At 38.5% G+C, this 13441-nt stretch overlaps 1 long non-coding RNA gene across 1 annotated transcript; it reads left to right on the top strand.

The window, feature by feature from the left end:
- Nucleotides 1–3231: 3231 nt before the first annotated feature.
- On the top strand, nucleotides 3232–5925 carry LOC110731034. The gene is made up of 6 exons (XR_002513248.1): nucleotides 3232–3532; nucleotides 4639–4969; nucleotides 5062–5178; nucleotides 5277–5357; nucleotides 5456–5572; nucleotides 5662–5925. It is a non-coding gene; the product is annotated as an uncharacterized LOC110731034 (long non-coding RNA).
- The last annotated feature ends 7516 nt before the right edge of the window (nucleotides 5926–13441 follow it).

The raw sequence follows: 13441 nt of genomic DNA, 5'->3' as shown, positions 1-13441 counted from the left end.
GGAATGAAGTGACTTCGGCATTCCTTGGGAGGTTCATTCCTCTTGGGAAAACGGCGGAGTTGAGGTCAAAGATATCAAACTTCTAACAAGACCCCGACGAGTCTCTCTATGATGCTTGGGACAGATTCAAGAGCCACCAACAACAATGCCCCCACCATGGCATGGAGAATTAGCTCTTTCTCCATGAGTTTTATAGAGGTCTTTTGAGAGCGGACCAAATATTGTTGGATGGAGCATCGGGTGGACCTATCATGAACAAGCCACCCACGGAGGCACTAAGGATCATAGAGGATGTAGTTCAAAACTACACCGATTGGAGCCCTGATGAGAGAAGCACTTCCAAGAAAGGAGGGAAGTATGAGGTAAATGCTATCAACATGATTAATTCAAAATTAGATGCTTTATCTTCTAAGTTTGATCAATTGCAATCCTCTTCTCTATCTCCTTCCCCACGCCAAAATTTACATGCATCTAGTTCATTAAATGTTAACATGTTAATACAAATGTCTTGTGATGCTCTTGGAAGTGATGATCATGTGACTTCGGAATGCTATTTGCTAAATGATTCATGCTCCCCCTCCCCTTCCATGGAACAAGTAAATGCGATGAACAATGGTCAAACCAATCCTAGGTATGACCCCTATTCCAACACCTATAATGAGGGATGGAAACATCACCCAAACTTTGGTTGGAAAGGGCGCCAAACCCAAGGAAATAGTCAAGGTCAATATAGTGACCAAAGGAATGTTCAAAACAATCAAGGAAACTATAGGAACCAAGGTAATGGTAACTATGTGTCAAACAACCAAGTAAATCAACAAAATGACAATAGCACAAGTAGAAAAAACGTCATTTGTAACCCCCTATTTGTAACCAACAATACATTTTTAGTTACAATTAGTGTATTTGTAACTAACATTTAAAAAATCCGTTACAAATAATCAGTAATAACTTGTAAGACTCAGGTAATCGTAACTGACTAAGATTTGTTAGTTACAAGTAGGGGTGTTCAAATTCGGGTACCCGAAAATGCGGGTACCCGCATTGTCGGGTACTTGCAAAACCGACCCATGTCCCGACCCGGAAATTTCGGGTACCCGGATTTTTCGGGTCGGGTCATAGGGTACCCGGATCTTTAGTTTTTTTTTTTAAAAAAAAAATAGTGAAATTTGTTACAAGCTGTCAATTTGAAACAAACATCAAGGCATAATCTAATTAATTAATTCAATAGAAACAACAAAAACACAACAAGATTTATACAATACCAACTATTTCGTTATACAAACTCCTTGTAAAAAAAAAACAAAATCATCCAAAAGGTGAATCGGTCAAACATCTAAAACACGATAATAAACAAGAATATATGATTTTGAATGTGAATTTGTCAAATACAAATAAAATTCAAAAATACAACAAGGGCTAAAAAAATTACAATCAATTAAGTAATCAAAAACAAAGTAATTAACCTTAAATTAATTAATAAGAAAAGGAAAAATTCATGGGAATAATCCGACCTTTAGGCCATTCTTTTTTAATAATCCCACCTTTCGATTATTATTTAATAATCCGACCTTTGGGTGCCTTTAATTTTTATTGGTCCCAACCGGTCATGTAACCTGTTATAACAGGTTACATGACACGTGGCGACCTGTGATTGGTCAAAAAAACATTAAAAAAAAATGTTCAAAAAAAAGTAAGATTTTTTAAAAGAAAAGATTAAAAAAAAAACAAAAAAAATCAGAAAACCCATCCCAGCCCCCACCACTTCCCTGACCACCCAGCCCTACCGCCCACCGGAATCCCAAACCCAGCCACCCTCATCCCCACCCCGATGGAATTCAACGCCTCAGTCAAGGTCCTCATCATCGCCGGCAACAGGTCCTGAAACCTATCCCTATCGCCGGAAGTCTCGAGACACTGGATGAAATTAATAACAGCATTTAAAGCGGCGATTCGAATATCAGAGCTAGGAGAATGGGAGAGAGTGTTCAAGAAGGCGGCGTGAAGGTCCTTAATGAAAGGCACCAAAGAATCGCCGATAAACTGAGAGAGCTGCGCGAAAATTAAGGAAGCGGACTCCTGCAAATAGGGAGAATCGGAGGAAACGCACTGGAACATAAAAGGGAGAAGCTCAGGCCAAGCATTGTCGGGAAGAATACCGGAAGCGAGCTCGGAAATGGTGTCGCAAAGCTTCTTGGAGATGGTTTTGGCGTCATCGCGTTGGAGGGAGGCGAGGAGGATAGACTTGATGGAGGACTGAGAAGAGGGAGAAAGAGGGTGAGGAAGAGTGATTTAAGGGGGTTGCGAGCTTTGCGGCAGTTGGGGTGGCTATAAGGGCCAATTATGGGGGCGGAGGAGGGAGGAGGTGGTCTTCAGTTGGTCTAGGGAGGAGGGGATGGCGCTGGGGAAGGAGGACTGATTTCCGATGGCCAGCTCTGGAAGAAGGATGGTTGTGGTTATGGTGGTTCTAGAGTTTGGGTTTGGGTGGTGGTGGGGATGGTGGTGGGCTGGTGGCTGAATTGGGTTTTGGGTTTGGGTTTTGTAATTTCTTTTTTTTTGACCAATTATGTAATGACACGTGTATTTTAAACCAAAAAAAAAAAATTTACCCAAAGGTCGGATAATTAAATAATAATCGAAAGGTGGGATTATTAAAAAAGAATGGCCTAAAGGTCGGATTATTCCCATGAATTTTTCCATAAGAAAATCATACAAAGATGAGTTGTTTATCATCGTCATCTTCATCAACAACTTCATCATCAACACCAAATTCATCTTTGTTCGCCGCGGCGCCGGAGAGCTCAAATAAAACAAAATTGGTAATTGAAAAGAGAAAAACCCATAAATTACTAATTAATTTGATAGAATGAAATCCTTAGTTAAGGAATTAAATGTGAGAAGAAGAGTGAGAAGGAAAGATAAGCTAGAGAAGAAGGAAGAAGGAGAGAGCACTCATAAAAGAGTGAAGGAGGAGAGAGAAAGTTGAGTGAGGAGGAAAGTGACGGCTACAAGAGAATGAAAAGAGGAAAGAAAAAAAAAACCTAAGGGTATTTTTTTAAACGGGTATTAGCGGGTACCCGTGACCCCAACAAGCTGGCCCATGTCCCGGCCCACGAACTTGGAATTTTAACGGGTCGGATCAATCGGGTCGGGTTTTTTTGAACACCTCTAGTTACAAGTAATTGTTATTGTAACTTACAATTTAATTGACTGTTATAAATACTAATTTTATTTTATTTTTTCCAACGAGGTAATAGAAAAAACTAAGCTAGTCTAGAACAGTAAAACCCTTGACCTCCTATTACCCCAAACCTTAGTCTAAAAATTCCCCCAAAATCAGAAAAAACTCCCACGAAAATTTCCCCCAAAAACCCAGAAAATTTCCCCACGAAAATTCCCCAGAAAACCCACGAAAATTCCCCCAAAACAAAGATCCGATCTGCGCGGCCGAGATGGATTGAAGCCGCCGGAGTTTCGCCACCTTGAAGAACGCTGGAGTTCCGCCGGAGGTCAAGCAATTACCAGAGTTCAAGTAAGTTCTTTCTCACCGGCGCTCTTCACCGTTGTTTCACCGTCAGACCGAGAATTTTTTGTTTTTTTTTTACATGCAAATTGGGCTCTTTCACTTCTTTGGCTGTTGTACTCTAGAAATCCTAAGGCTATGGTTATTTTTTTTTGCCAAGAATAAGCTTGAAATTCGACAGGCCTTCAAGGGCAATGATATCTCTGAGTTTAAGTGCATTTTTCGCTGCCATTGTATCAAAATTTGCCATTTTCGATCGGTTTATAGATAACTTAGTAAAGTCTAGAATTCGAAAGGAGCTGTACATCTAATATACAAGTAACATTTATCATTCTGCCCATGTATAAAGACCAATAGAATGATAAATTTCCCATCTCATTAGCAATGAGCTAGTATGAGTTTTAGCAAATCTGCACATTTGCCTAGCATATTAAGCAGAGAAATGCTGATAAAAATAATTGCTTCGTATCTTTTAGTGTTAGTTTGGTTACCAGGTTTGTCCAACTTATAAAGACTATTTGGCATCCATAATTCCTGATATGATGATGAGAGTTTGGGGATAAATGCTATAAATCAAATGTTCAGTGCTGCTACTATTTCTGTATTTTGTTGATAGAAATCAAATGTTCTGCTGTTTCTGTATTTTGTTTATAGAAATCAAATGATTGCTGCTACTGCTACTGTGCTGCTAGAAATAAAATGTTCTCTGTCTCAATATTTTGTTGATAGTTTCTGTTTATATTGTATTTCTCTAGTGTATTTGAATTATATTTTGGGAGTCTCAATTATTTTTTGGGTTAAGATCTTTGAGGTAAGGCTGTGTAATTTAAGTTATTTTAGTTTTATAGGTTTAATCTCTTGATTTTTGGGTTGTGTAATGTTTGAATGCTTTGATTAGCTTGGTTTTAAGTGTTAAATGTGTTACCTCACTGTGAGGTGGATGTGATCGATCTTGGGTTTATGACTTTTCAAATATAATGTCCATCTGCCTTAATTAGTGAGTGTTAAATCATAGTGTATACTTTGTCGTTCAAATTCTAGTTATGAATCACGTCATAACTGGGTAGATACTTTGCTTTTTTTGGTGTTGAATGTAACATGTAATTACATTTTAGAAATAAATCGTGAATGGATGTATGATGCAATCCGAACTTCACCTGCATACTTGGAAGGAGTTAAGGGGTTTTGTAATATTGCTATGCAACATCAGTGGAGTGGTGGAGTGTTGTTGTTGAACAAAGACTTACTAGGGCAAGACCTATTTTCTTCCCTTGCAAGAACGTGAAGAGGTGGGATGACATTAAGAAAATAGAGGAACATTTGATTATTCATGGGTTCATGTCCTCAAAGGATTTCGGTAGCTGAAATCGAACATAATTATCTCCAAGTTCATGGGTATGTTAAAAAGGCGTTTATGTCCGAACTTGATGCACCATATCTTGAAAGGTATGTCCTACGACACATGCTTAATTATTTACTATATATGTTACTGAATTACAAGTTAATTAAAGTCTTATGGAATGTGATTTTTTGTATAGTAATCATTGGGTGCTTTTGGTAATAAACTTACCATTGGGCCTTGTGTTCGAGTTTGATCCTGCCACTTGTCCTGAAAAGACCCCAAGAAAATTGAGATTGGCTGATATACTAATGAAGTAAGTGAAGAAAGAACATTATTTTCATATAATAAATTCAAAGGTTATGAAATATACTCCTATCTTTTTATTTATATATTTTTTTTTTTATTTACAAGGCATACAAGGTGTATTTGACTAGATTGGAGGGTAATGTTTTGAAAAGTAGAAGGAAAAATTTGCTATTTAAGCAAATGGAGGTACATAAGTGATATCCTTTAAGTTATGCAAGTTTATGTATGCATGCATTAGTATTTTAATGGGTATGTAATTGTGGGCTATGATGTTTTATTTATAGTGTGCTCAACAAAAAGGAGGTACTGAGCGTGGAGGTACTGAGCGTGGATATTATGTCATGAGATACATGTATGAGGTTGTTGTTGGTCACAGTGAGTGCGAGGGTAATTTAGAGGAGGTAAGTGACGTTTCATTGTTTCTTTGAAATAATTGACACTACCCTATTGAATGTATTTGAATTTGTAATATTTGATTTTATTTTCCCAGGTATATTCTGCAAGGAGAATGGCTTGTGATGAAAAGGAATTGAATGAAACTCGAGAACAGTGGGCAAATTTCTTTAGAAGAAAATATTTGTTGAATGAACCAATTTAGTTATATTTTCATCAAATGCATAACTAATTTGATTGCATATGTAGTTATGGTGAGATTGTTTGTTGAATAGTGAATAGATTTATATTACTACGTGTGACATTTAACTTGTTATGTTGATGACTTTATTTATTGGTAAATGGTAATGATGTTAGAGTAGTGTTGTGAGTACAGGTTATATACAGGTTTTTATTAACAATATCAACTTGAAGTTGGGATGTTCGTAAAACAGGGGAAATGTTGTCCGTTGTCCTGTAGGAAAATGAGTATATGTGTCTACGTACTCAAACCTGCAGGAACTATCTGTGAGATCTTCTCTGTATATAAATTATTTGGACGAAAAAGAAAATTTATTCGTAAGCAACATATTAAGCGTTAGTTACAAATAGCCTGAAATATCATCACAAATTGAAGGAGTAATAGTAACTGACAATAAATATGGTAGTTACGAATAAACGTATAATCGTAACGGACAATTAGCATGGTAGTTACAAATAATAGCTTAATTGTAACTAACATTTAAAAAGTTAGTTACAATAAGCTGTCAAATTAGGCTACAAAATGGGGTATTTGTAACTAACATTTAGAGAGTCCGTTACAATTGCCTAACTCTTTGTAACTAACAGTGTTGGTTACAAAAGCCTAATAGTATTTGTAACTCCTTTATACGTAACGGAAAAAGTTGGTTACGAAAAGCCCGTTTTTATCAGTTACAAATGACGTTTTTTCTACTAGTGTAGGTATCACCAAAGAGGTTAATAGTCGTCTAATAACAACCCACTTGGTTTTGATGGAGGAAATAGACCTACCCTTGCTCCTATCCCTCAACCTCCTCTCCAACTTCAAGCTCCCCTTCCTAAGTCAAGTTTAGAAACAACAATGGAAAAATTTGTTAATGCTCAAACCAAGAAAACCAATGACTTAGAGGAGACTATCAAGCAAGTGCAAGTCCACAATAAGATGCTAGAAACTCAATTAACTCAACTGATTAATGCACTTAAAAGCAACAATTCTAGCACCTCTTCGCCTAGTCAAAAAGAACATTGTAATGCAATCATGACTAGATGTGGGACTAGCATAGATGAAACTCCACCCATGAGCTTGCAAAAAGAGAGTGAGAATGAGGAGGTTAGAGAAGAATAACAATGTGAGGTTCAAGTGAGGATGAGATGGTTGTCATGAGTGAGACCACCACGGTGAGCTTAACCAAAAATTGTAGTGCAATTATCAAAAACCACTCTCCCACTAAACTAAAAGATCCCGGACGTTTCTCTATTCCTTGCTCTATTAAGAACATTTCCTTTGAAAATGCCCTATGTGATTTAGGAGCTAAGGTAGAGGATGTCCTTTTCAAGGTAGGTAATTTCACCATTCCGGTTGATTTTATTGTGCTAGGAATGACGGAAGATGCCCTCACCCCTATTATCCTAGGTCGACCTTTCTTAGCAACGGGTGGTGCAATCATTAATGTAAGGGGAGGAAAACTCACATTAAATGTAGGTAATGATGAATTTTGTCTTACTATTGACCCCAAGAGGGGATGTCCTTCCCCCATAAAAGATTGCATGACCTTAGATGCTATTAGTGATAATGATTTGCATATGTTGAGATTGCTTTGTGCTACTAATCCTCTTTTCAATGTCCATGAGTCAAAGCAAGGTTTGAATAGGTTTGATGAGGTGATTTCCATGCTTGCTTGCCTCAAGACAATGCTTGAATAAGGTGAGTCCGATGCTCACAAGGATGAAGAGGATGACATCAAGGCTTCCAAGAAGAAGAGGAAGGGAAAATCAAAGAGAAAAAGGAAGAAGAAGGATTCAAAGAAAATTGATGAGAATAAGCTTGTAGTAGGTGTTAGTCATGAAGACAATTTGGTTTTGCCCAAGATGGCAAGTTGTGACAATGAAAACAATGGTGACAATTTGAATTCAAACTTTATCCCACCTGGCCTTGAGGATATTTTTCGAATTTGCGTCAAGCTAGTGACACTAAAAAAGCGCTCCCGGGAGGCAACCCGAGTATTTTTGCTTTTCCTCTAAAAAAAATGATGAGAGATGAAAGAGCTTAAACTAACACTTAACATTTTTAATGTTTGTTTAGTGTTTTGGTTTTGTTGTAGGAATAGCAAAAGAAGGAAGATCGGCAATAAATATAGGAGCGGGCGCTCCTACAGAGATGCATGCCCGCTCCTACCTAAATCAAAGCAGACATAATCTCCAGACCAGCTTAGGAGCGGGCGCTCCTGAAGGAGTGCACGCTCGCTCCTAATCAAAACAGCAGATGCAGAAGTAGGCAGAACCTACAACAAGTGATGGGAGCGGGCGCTCCAAGAGTACTGCATGCCCGCTCCTATGTTCAACTCTCGAAAAAAAAAATTGAAAATTTTGAAAAAGAAGCAGTATTGAAGTCAATCAGTAGGAGTGGGTGCTCCTAACACCCTGCACGCTCGCTCCTAGCTTCGAAAAACAAGCAGTAGACCCTCCCAATGGGAGGTTCTCAGCCGTGTGAAAAAAGGGGATTTCCCCCTTATATCTTTTTACCCTCTTTCATCTCCCACCTCTCATTTTACCCACATTCATCTTCTCTCTCCTCTTTACCCACCTCTTTCTCACTCTAAAAACCCCATTTTTTCTACCTTCTCTCATCAAATTCATCATCAATCCTTCACTTTTTTCACTCAAAATTCACAAATCCTTACTCTCCTTCCAATTCTCTTTCTAAAAATCACCAAATTGAGCAAAATTTCAAATACCCACAAATTCTCCATTGAAGAACAAGAGCAAAAGGGTGAAAGCTTAAAGAAGGAGGAGCAAATTTGGGTAGTCTTGGAGGATTTTAGAGTATTTTCATACTCTATTTGGTATAATCCACTTCTCTACTCAACTATCTTTTTCAAATTTTCTTAATTCTTTTTATTTTATACAAATTGTGTAGTTGATTGCATGATTGGTTAGAATTGAACAATTGTTGTTGGTTATGGAGAATTGTTAGAGAAAATTGTGAATGATTTTTGGAGTAGTTGAAATTGCGATTGAAAATTGCATAAAAATTAGTTGATTTGTGAATGTGACTTGTGTGAAATTGGTGAAGTGCATTGTGCTTGAAAAATTATGTGTTGGGATATATTGTTGGTTGTGTTGTGAAACAGGTACACTTGGATTTTTAAGGGGGTTTGAAGTTAAGGGTGTGTGTGGAGTTGTTTGTTGTTGGAGTTGTTTGTTGTTGAGTGATCTTCCTAGATAACCTTTTCTGAACTAAAAATGAATTTCATTGGAGGGGTTAAGAGAAAACAAGTGGACCTCAAACATCCTCATCCCCTTCACAACAAGAAAACCCTAACCCTCCAACAACTTTAAAAGTCGATAAAAGATATAGAAAGGCATATGATGACCTTTCTTCCCGAAATTTATTCTAACCCGATTCTATCATCAACAATCAATGCGACTTCTAGAGGTCGATGAAGGAATTAGAAGAGTAGCCGAAAACTTTGGTTGGCTAAACTTCTTGAACCTTAGGGAAGAAACCTATTCTTCCCTAACTCTTGAATTCCTTTCATCGGTCTCTATGAAGCACATTAGCCTTGAGGGTGAGCCATTGGAATGTGAGATAAAATTTAGAATGTTCAATGTCGAAAGAACCTTAACTTTGACGAGATTGAATGAAATTTTTGAATGGCCCACCCTTAACCAAATCTATGACCCCAATGGTACTTACTTCTCAAGCTATGAGGAGCAAGTTTGGTGGAATACCATTACGGGGTATCCCAATTTCACAACCTGGTCTAGCCATGCTAGCCACATTATCCACCCCGTCCTTCGAATTTTCATGCGAATCATGATCTATGCTTGTTTCTCTAAACAAGACTTAGGGAAGCTAACTAAAGAGGAGATCAAATTCCTCTTTCTAGCTTCAAGGTTCGAAGGAAATGTGGAAGGGTACGTGAACATGGGATAATTGTTCATTAAAAGATGTGAGGAAATAAGGGAAAGTGGAGAGATGAATGGTGAGATTAGATGTAGGGGAATGATTTCAACTATTGCGAGGAAGCTACAGTTTGGGGCTTAGCTAGACCAAATGACCCCGGTCCATGGGTCTAACTTGCTTGATCTTAAGGCACTTTATGATATGAAGTTCCTTAGTGAAATTCCAGGCCGAAATCTTCGCTATAGTTGGAAATTCATGGGAAAGCATTATTGCACTCTCCCAAATCCGGCGATTAATAACTCGGTGGGGGACACACGGCAAGTGTCACGTGATCAACTCCCACGAGGTATGGTCGGCGATGACGAGGATGTACCTATACCTCGTCGTGTAAGTACATCCTCTATTCTCCGATCTAGGGTAGATGGTTCCTCCTCCTCCTCTTCCCACTTTGATGTCGAAAATGCATTCTACCAATTAAATTTAACCAACCAAAGAATTCTTAAACAAAATGAGTACCAAAGTTTTGTAGCGAAGAGAAGCTACCAACATCAAGTTAAGAGGGTAGACTTTCTCCCTTACCTCAACTATCCCAACCGTCCCATTCAAGAAGGACCGTTCGCAGGTTGGTCCAATGGCCAACCCACCTACCCTTATTGGCAAGGCCCGCGTAGTTCGATTGGGGGGCTTCACTCCTATCCCCCTTATGACTACGCATAACCCGGGGGAAGCGATTATAGGGGCGACCCTAGCTATCACTACGTCCCCGAGGTTGGTGGTGCTAGTTCATCTTCGGAGGTGCTCACTACAAAAAAAGAGCCTTTTTCCGATGGCTTAAATCCATCATAAATTGCTCAAAATCCGTCGAAAATATGATTTTCGATGGTTTTCCATCGAAAAATGGTTATCGAAAAGTCCATCGTCGGAAATTTACTCTTTTCCGATGGAAAAGCCATCGGAAAACTTATTTCCGATGGTTTTAAATGGCCATCGGTAATTTCCGATGGGTCACTAAACCGTCGGAGATTTCTGATGGCCTAGCCATCGGAAATTAAAGCAGAATTTTTTTTTTTAAAAAAATACCCCTCCCCCTCCACCACCCACCCTCACCCTAAACCACCCTTGCCCACAATCCAAACGACTAGACCCAAACCACTTATATTACCCACCTACCTAAACCACTTAAACCCACACCATTACCCACACTAAACCACCCCAGCCACACACCACCTCATTTAATCCGTCCCCAATCCAACTTTACAACTACCTTAGCCCCACACACATGTACTCCAAAAAACCCTAACCACAACCATTGTTACCACCGCTACAACCACCGGTCGCCCAAAATACTAAAAAAAAAACAAAAATCGCCAATAAAAAACCGCAAGAAAATGACAAAAGGAAAGAAATAAAAAAATCTAACCTTCATAATTTTAACAAAAATGGATTTATATGGTCAAATTCAACCACGAAAACTCCAGATCTGGAATTTTCGTGGTTGAATTTGGCCAAAAAACCCAAAACAACCCACGCACATTGCTTATATTCAATTCTTGTAGTGTTTGCTCAGAATTAAGTGATGAGCTCTTGCAAATTTGGCCAAAAAAGGTGAGATAGAGAAGAAATTAAAGAAATTAAAAGAAGAAAAATGAGAAAAAGAGGAGAGAGAAATGAGAGGAGAGCGTCGAAAGGGGGGAAATGGGGAGAATAGTGAGAAAAGAAGAGAAGTGATAAGAAGAGGAAGTCAGAAGGGGGAAATGAGGAGAGGAGGAGAGAGAAAGGAAACAAGAAGAAGGAGAAAAGAGAGGAGAGAGAAAAGGAAATGAGAAGAGGAGGGGGCGGCTGCTGGCTTTATGCCCTTAGGGTTTTTTTTTTCTCTTTATAATTTCCGATGGCTCTTTTTTAAAAAGCCATAGGAAATTTACGATGGTTTTAAAAACCATCGGAAATTATCTATTTTTCGACGGTTTTTGACCATCGGAAATTTCCTATGGCTTTTAAACCATCGGAAATTTCCTATGGCTTTTAAAAGCCATAGGAAATCATATATTTTCCGACGGTTTTTAAAACCATCGGAAATTGAAAAGCCATAGGAAATACACTTTTCGATGCTTATTAGGGTCGTTGGAAATTTCCGATGGCTTGATCCATCGGAAAAATTATTAAACCATCGGAAATTTCCGATGGCTTATAAAACCATCGGAAAATATGTATTTTCGACGGTTTTAGGTGGCCATCGGAATGATTCCGTCGGAAATGGCGTGTTTTCTTGTAGTGGCTTGATCCCCCCCCCTAAGGGGGCATTACGGTTTCCACCCGGCTATGATGGTGGTTGGGGTGAGCAAGGTGTGCCGGATTTTGGCATTACCACACTTGCCCCAACTATGATCTACCTCCTTATGTAGACGCCCCGACCACTCCTAGTGATGTAGATATTAACTACAATTATCACTATTCGCCGGGGCGCCAACATAATTAGATGTTCTAGACATTCTAGTTACCGTTTCATTGCCCCTTCACTTCTTGGGACACCGAGGACGGTGCCAATCCCAAGCTTGGGGGAGGTTACTTCATTGCCTATTTTATTTCATTAAAACGGTGACTAAATGTCTAGTTTGGGGGAGTATTTAGGCCTTGTATAGAGTTGGGATTTGATGTTGCTAGTTTTGTGCTTAATTTGATTATGCTCCGTTTATCTTGGTTGGTTAGCTAATGGTTGAATGTTTGCATTTTGATGAACTAGGTTTTGTTTATGTGCTTCCCCATTGATGATGATGTTTGTTGATGAGCCTCCTCTCCTTCCCTAAAATCCAAAACCCAAAAATCCAAAGCCCTTAATCCAAATTCTTTAGTTAGTTTCTCCTTTCCTCCTCCCCTCCCCTCCTCTCCTCTCCTAATCTTCTTTAGCTAGTTCCTCTTCCCTAAATCCAAATTCTTTAGCTAGTACCTCTTCCCCCCCTCTTAATTAAAAAAAATGTTTTCTTTAATTAGATTAGACTTTGTAAATATTGTCTTTGCTTGTAGTCATTTGGCTTGATGATTTGATTAGTGTCTTTGATGGTAAAACGAATTCAAGTGAGCTTGTGATATTATTGCCTTAGTTTTGCAAATGACGGTTTATTTTGAATTGTGGAATGATTGTTTAACTCTTATGTGTATGATCCACTCATAATAGTCCTTGTTTTCTTTGCTACTAATCACTACTCTTTTACCACCTTGTATATAAGAGACACTACTACATCAAGATCAATGGTAACTCCTTCCCTTCTATTCTTGTTTTTAATTTCCTCTAAGTAATCTAAAAAAAATTGCTTTTAGAATAGTCCTCAATGATGATATTGGATTGCATGTGATGAATATTTGCTTTCTTTTGGTAATAAAATTTCGAGCATGGTTTAGATGCCCTTGGTTGAACATAGAATTGGCTAGTTTAGGTTAGTGTGAGAATAACCTTACCGAATGTACGAGACTAAAAGTCTTGGATTGTGGTAAGAAGGTGTCGCCCATATCAAAGGAATTTGAACCACGAAAGGTAGTAATTGATCCCACATTGTTTCCAAAAGTGAGGTTTTAATATTTTTCAAGCCTACTACATTTTGAATGAGGGCAAGGATCCTCTTTGATTTAGTACCTAGATCGAGAACTTGAGTCCCAACTCCCAAGATCGCGGCCCAAGCTACTCTTAGTGATTGATTAAGGTTGTTACGTATTGTTTATTCACACAAAAAAAGGTAAGGCATATTATTCTTGTTTT

This window comes from Chenopodium quinoa, unplaced genomic scaffold (genome assembly GCF_001683475.1).
Source record: "Chenopodium quinoa cultivar QQ74 unplaced genomic scaffold, ASM168347v1, whole genome shotgun sequence".
Classification (NCBI taxonomy): Eukaryota; Viridiplantae; Streptophyta; class Magnoliopsida; order Caryophyllales; family Amaranthaceae; genus Chenopodium; species Chenopodium quinoa.
The sequence above is the reverse complement of the archived record's forward strand: the minus strand, read 5'-3'. Positions and strand labels throughout refer to the sequence as shown.